Here is a 7,096-nt window from a genome sequence, read left to right as displayed (position 1 = left end):
CATTTTTGCAAAAAGATCTTTGAATTTTCAAGAGTGGTGGGATAGACATTTCTTCTTGAGAAGATAATCTGTTCCATAAGAACTGAAGGGAAGAAAGTTGTGTCACAACAAGGGGAAGGCTGTAAAAATTGGTAAACCAAGTTAAGTGTGGAAGAAATTGGAATATTTCTAAATATTCCCCTATATTCTCTGTGACTTTTTTAAAGAGTCTTAATGTCAGTCAAAGATCTCCTTACAAACATTGTCCATATTTGAAATGTTGAGTGTTTAAATCCTTCACATTCTGTATTATAATGTAAAATTGTGTAATATACATAAGTTTACAATAAATTCTTTTATTAGTTGTGATGACATTGTCTGACTTTCACCTATTACCCAAATACAGTTTTTCTAAACTGTCATTCTGCAGCATACACCATTGCACTGCATGTGTCACATAAAACAGGTGTGCAAAAAGAAACAAACTCCTTTGTGCCTGAAGCAAAACTGGAATTTTATCTTCTGTTGGTTCTGCAGAAAACTTGACAGTTCTTTAAATGTGTCCAAAGCAAAAGGTAGCTTTGCCTTTGAGGTTTTTTTATGGTTTATTATGAACATTTCGTTCTTTTGAAAGAGGGAGCCAGGAACTGAGCAAAAAAGTTTAATCTACCCCGTGGAAGGTTTAAGCTACCCTTCATGTGCCCGTGCAAACAGCAGCAGATTTATTTGCCCTTAGAAATGAGTGAAAGTTGAAAGGTAAGGGAAGAAATCAAACTGGCTTTGAGCAGGGTGTTAATTTTCTTGACAGGAACGGTAAAAATTATCAATCATCATGTAGCTCAGAAGATGAGAGCCTTGTACTGTCTTTCAGAATACTGAAGTCCTGATTCTCATTTATAGTAGGGTCTTTAGTGTAAATGAGAATCAGGCCCTGGAAGACTAACCAACAAATGGACAAAATTGTCAGGTTACCAATCTCCGTTATTAACACCCTAGAAATATTTTTGCTAAAGCCTTCCCTCATGCTGATTGACACATTTATAAACATATTTATAGGAAATAAATATTTCAGTTGCAGAAGATGGAAAATGCATTCATAGAGAACACTTACCACATGTGTGTATTTATCATGTTTTTCTAATTTTCTATTATTACCATCCCTTCCAGTAAAGAAGGTATTTCCCAAACAGCCATCTGGCTGCAATTGTATGTGATGTTCACAGCATACTGTGAATATCCCAGGTGGCAGGGGCCTGACATTGCTATGGAATCGTTACACTGACTTCTAATTGATGCTTTACCCCAACCCCTTAAAGTGACTGTGGTGCTTGCAAAAGGTGCTAGATTGCTAGCCCTTGAGAAATAAGTTCTTTGTTTTGGTACAGAACAGGTACAGCAAGGCACCAGCAGTGAGCGTATCCCAGTGTGCCTCCTTCCTGATCACCTCCAAACACAGGCAATTCAGTTCCTCTGGCCATTCAGTTCTTGCCATTTGTGCTGTGAAAGCAAACAAACCTCCACTTAGACAGAGATTTGCACTAAAACCATGAACTGGACTGATCCCATTAACTTACCTGACAGTGATGGCCTATATGAAGAAAATATGAACTGTTAACCTAATATGCCCCATATCCTGTTGCCAGTCAAATGAGAAATTCTCATACAATACACAGGGAAATTAATTTATAAGGAAACTTTTTTACATCAAAGATCACTAAAATGTTACTCAGCTTTTTAGTTGATCAGATCAAGTTACCAGAGTTCACTCAAACAACTGAACACGCAAGAAAGTCTATTCAGACATGCAGAAGTGCAAATGTTCCTCGCTTCCCAACTAGAGCAGTGGAGACAGTGTTGCAAAATGGACATACACCTCTCAGCCTCCAGACAGGTTGGGTGACAAGCCAGCAGAATGTGGAACACCTGTGCTTCATTCATTGCACATCATGCTTATAGGACACGGATTATAATAGGTCATAACTATAAAGTCTGTTTTTAAGGGATATTGTGTGACTCAAATAAACCACTCTTACAATAGGATTCACAGAGAGAAAAGACCATCGCTGGTTTTATAGTTAAAGACTTGATCATCTGAATATTGTGGCATAATATGTAACCCCTCTCCTGCATCACTCCTCTCACAACCAGCGCTCTTTATCTTCTCCTGCTCTCCCCTGCTTCCACCTTGTCCCCCTTACTGCTCCCACCCTTTCCTCTGCCCTTTTGTCCACCTCCTCTCAAAACCAGCTGTTGACCCCATGCAACCCCGAGATAAGTGCAGAGAATATAGCACTGCAGAGGGCTCCCCGCCGGTGGAGTCCTGCCTGGTCAGCTATCCTGAATGACCAGAGTCCCCTGCAACCCCTCTGTGCGTCCTAGGGGCTCCTTCAAGTTCTTCCTTCAATAAAGCGTAGTTTACTATTCTTAGGCCTGAGCATCCTCCTTTCGCTGGTATCTTCCCCACCACCGCCGCAGGCACAATTGGTGTCACGAACAGGATACCAGCGGAGGGATGCCTCTTAGGGGAAGGAAGGATTATGGGGAGGGAGAGAGCCGCATCCCCGGGTGGCCCTCTATGGGATGGTGGGCATCGGTGGCTCGCAAGCTGGCGGAATTGGTTGCCCCTGCTGCATGGCCGGAGCTCGAGCAGGAGCCGGGGGTTACCCCAGTTAGGCTGGAGGAACTGATATCCAAGCTCCGGCTGGACAAAGTAGGACCCACGGAGTGAAAAGCAGCGGGGGACCTGGGATGGGTCTTCCTGACTGCTCCGTGCAGTGGGCAAGGCGCTGCTGGTTCAGCGCCAGAGGATAGGAAGATTAGAGGTTGATTTGCAGCAAGCAAACGAGGCCCATTCACTAACCCAAGAAGTCATCGCTAGTACGGCTGAATGGGTCGAGCGGTTAGAGCACCGATACAGTTACGGCGGCTCACATTACGAAAGGGAGGTGGTGGTGAAAGGGAGGACGGCAAGATGTGCGTCCCCTTGCCATATGCGCACTGGTACGCAAAAGAGATTGGGATCCAGAGACCTGGGATGGGAACAGTTGGGAGACAAGCAAGGCGAGTCCCCCGGGAAGGGGGATGGCAGGAAGGCGGGGCTGTACCCACAACTGCCTCCTGTTGTCGAAATACGAGGGACCGCACAGAGAGAACAATCAAATGGTAGGAAGGGATTCTATCCAGGAATTGAAATCCTGAGCTACAGGATTTCATGCAGCATCCCAAGGAACCGCTGCTGGCCTGGCTGCTACTGTTGTGGGACGATGGGGTGGATGCTTTTACTTTTACCCCTGCTGAGTTAGGCAGGATGGGCTCACTCACTACAGACCCCCTTCTTCACAGGAGTCTCAAGATAGGGGCCAGCTCGGAGGCAAATTACCTGTATCCCTCCCTCATGGCACGGTTGACCATGGCTGTTAAAGCTAGCTGGAGCTTGCCTGCAGACATGGATGATGGGTTGGAACAGTAGGCCTCCATCCCAGAGGGGGTTAGCCAGCTCCGACAGCTGGGCATGCTCACCGGCATATTGTCCGAGGATTTTGAAGGGCCTGATGTTGTAGAGCTGACCTGTACCATCCGCACCTTGCTTCTGCGGAACGCCGCCCCCCCCCCCCCCCCCCCACACACACACACACACACCTGATCTTGCCGATGGTTGGGGGGGCCGTAGGGTCAGTGGGAGATGCGGCACAGCTAATGATGCAATTAATGGAAATGGACAGTATGATGAAAACCACAAAGCCGCGGCAGGTGAATGTGAAGCAAAAGGAGAGGGTTAGCCACAATACTGTGTTCAAAGACCTACTGAAAGCAGGGATTCCTCTGAGGGAAGTGGATGGGAAAACCAATGCTGAGCTGTTAAAACACTGGTTACAGCTTAAGCCGAAACAGCGTACCAAGGAGAGGATGGGGGCCTCGATGAAAGGGGGGCCCCAAAACAAGGTCAATGGCACCCCCCAGCAGCCCCAACCGTCTGCCCCCCCGGCAGACTATATTGAACAGAAGCTGCCCACCCAGTATTGACGGGGTGGTGGGTCCCCCTCGCCCCCTGCCCTAGAGGTAAGGTGCTATGTAGTGGGGGACCACCTCCCTTAGGTCCCAGTGGAGACCTACTGGCCTAGCGGAGGACGACAACAAGTAATGGCCCTTGTGGACACAGGAGCGGAGGTGACTATATTGCATGGCACCCCTCCCCATCAGGGCCGGCCACTAACTGTGAGCGGCCTCGAAGGGGCGGACGTTCAGGCCATGCCGATGCAGTTACAGCTGGCTATCGGGAAGGCCACCCCCCCCATATGAGTCACTGTTTTAATTGCCCCCATTCATGAATACATACTGGGTATAGACCTCCTCTGAGGGCAGACCACAGATACCTAAGGGGAACCCTTTTCCTTTGGGTGCCAACTGTATGACCGAGCGGTTGTAACCATGCTGCGGGGGAACCCCGTGGTGCTTCTGACCCCCACCACAGTAGTCAACACCAAACAGTAGCAGATACCTGATGGGCACGAGGAAATAACCCCTACCATTAAAGGTCTGCTCCAGGTGGACATCATTTGCCCCGCCATGAGCACATTTTACAGCCCAATTTGGCCAGGCTGTAAAAAGGACAGAACCTGGCGCATGACAGTAGACTACCACAACCTAAATAGGGTCACCCCAACCCTGAGAGTGGCAGTTCCTGACATGGTCTCCATCATGGAGCACCTCGCAATGTGAGTAGGGCAGTGGCATGTCATGCTGGACTTGGCAAATGCCTTCTTCTCCATTGCCATTGTCCCACGGAACCAGGATCAATTTGCCTTTACATGGGAGGATTGGCAGTACACATTCACTGTGCTGCCTCAGGGCTACAAGCATAGCCCTACCATCTGCCACCAGTTGGTTAGTTGAGACCTGGAGCCGATGACTCTTCCAGAGGGAGTGGTACTAGAGCACTATATTGATGATGTCCTGCTGAGCAGGCCCCATGAGGCGGCACTCTCCAAGGCCAAGAACAATGTGTTGCAGGCTCTGGCGGCCTGGGGATGGGCTGTCAACCCTGGTAAAATTCAGGGGCCCAGCCAGGAGGTAATCTTCTTGGGTATACTTTGGTTGGGGCCTCAACGTAAGATCCCTCAAAAGGCCATTGAAATAATTACCCACTTCCCAGAGCACACTAGTGTAAGCCAAGCCCAAGCTTTCCTGGGCCTCCTTGGATATTGGTGCACATTTATTCCCCGTCTAGGATACATCTTGCAGCCCATACAAGCAGTAGTCCGGAAGAAAGCCACATTTAGTCAGGGGGCCAAGCAGCATGCCGCATTCCAGCAGGCTAAAGAGGCGCTCAGCCAGCACACAGTGCTGAGCCCAGGCAGACGAGGCACCCCCTTGGAACTCGAGGTAACAGTGGTTGACCATGTGGCCTCGTGGGGGCTGTGGCAGCAAGCTTCATCTCGAAAGGAGCCCATAGGGTATTGGTTGCGATCCCTGCAAGGCGAGGCTGAGCGTTATACACCCCTTGAACAGCAGCTGCTTGCAGTAGTATGGGCCCTGCAGCAAACTGAGCCCATAACGGGCGCGGAGCCTGTAAAGGTGCGTACCCCGCTTCCGATTATGGATTGGGTCTGGGACGAAAGCCCGCTCACACAGACTGGGGTAGCCCAGACCCAGACCCTATGGAAATGGAAACACTACCTGCAGCTGCGTATGCAAATGACCCAGGCAAGCGTTACCGATGCGTATGCGCAGCTTCGGGGTGCTGCCACCTTCGAGGAACTGCCTTCCGGAGGCCAGCACACTTCTGCCCCCCCGCGCAAAGTGCCTCAACCCCCCTGTACGGAGGCCCCTCCCTACGCCTCCTTAACCGAACAACAATGAGAGGCCGCGTGGTTCACTGATGGATCGGCCTCGTACGAGGGGGCAGAATGATGGTGGTGAGTGGCAGCATGTAATCCCTGCCTTGAGGAAATACTGTTCGAAACCGGCCCTGGCCTGTCTAGCCGTGGGCTGAGCTACGAGCAGCGTTCATGACCATCACAGAGAACCCAGGGCCCCTTTAGCTGTATACGGAGGGCAGTCTACAAAGGCATGACACAATGGATGGCCGTCTGGCATGTGGCTGGCTGGAAGGTGCATGACAAACCCCTTTGGGGTTACGCCATGTGGCCTGCCGTTTGGGATGCCTGTAGCCAGAGGTCCATTGCTGTTTGTCATGTAGACGCCCACCTGATGGGGGAATCAGAGGAGGTCCGGTTCAACAGAGAGGTAGACAACATAGTCACAGTATATGTAGTAGCTGCCCCCGGCCTGGCTGAGTGGATACATCAAAAGAGTGGTCATCTGGGAGGGGAAAAAGCAATGCAGTGGGCCACTGATCGTGGCTTGCAGACCACGATCGGTGCACAGCGGGACGCCCGTCAGCACTGCCCACAGTGTACCAGGCTCTCCCCACAGTGCTTAAAAGCAGAAAAGGGGTACCTGAAGCGAGGCCAGAAACCTGGGGAAGTAGGGCAGGTGGACTACATCGGCCCGCTGCCTGAAAGTCAGCAACATAAATACGTGCTAACTGCAGTAGACACGTATTCAGGTCTGCTCTTTGTATACCCATGTGCAAGCACCCCACAGGAACAGACTATAAAGGGGTTGGAAGAACTCATCCGCTACTACGGATCCCCCCTCGAGGTGCAAAGTGAGCAGGGAACCCATTTTACAGGAATGGAATTAAGACAGTGGGCTAGGGGACGGGGGATTGCGTGGGTGTTCCACATCGCATACCACCCGCAGGGCGCCGGGCTTATTGAACACATGAATGGCTTGCTTAAAGAACGGTTATGCAAACTATCTCCCACTGAGTCCCCGGCCAGGTGGAGCCATAATCTTCACCAGGCCACGGCTGAGCTCAATGACCGCCCTCTGTACGGCTCCACCCCGTACACTAGATTCACGGGGGAGGTCATCGAGCTGCCCACTGTGTTGAGAGTGCAGCGCCTGCACCCGCAAGCCCACCTCCCCATTCAGGCCACCCTGGGAAGTGCTGGTCTCGATCTGCGGGCCCTCAAGAGGGCCTCGCTCTACAGCCCAACAGCCGGAACCTCGTAAGTACTAGCTTGGCCACAGAACTCCAACAAGGCTATTA

Source organism: Lepidochelys kempii, chromosome 9 (genome assembly GCF_965140285.1).
Source record: "Lepidochelys kempii isolate rLepKem1 chromosome 9, rLepKem1.hap1, whole genome shotgun sequence".
NCBI lineage: Eukaryota > Metazoa > Chordata > Testudines > Cheloniidae > Lepidochelys > Lepidochelys kempii.
Note: the sequence above shows the minus strand (reverse complement) of the source record.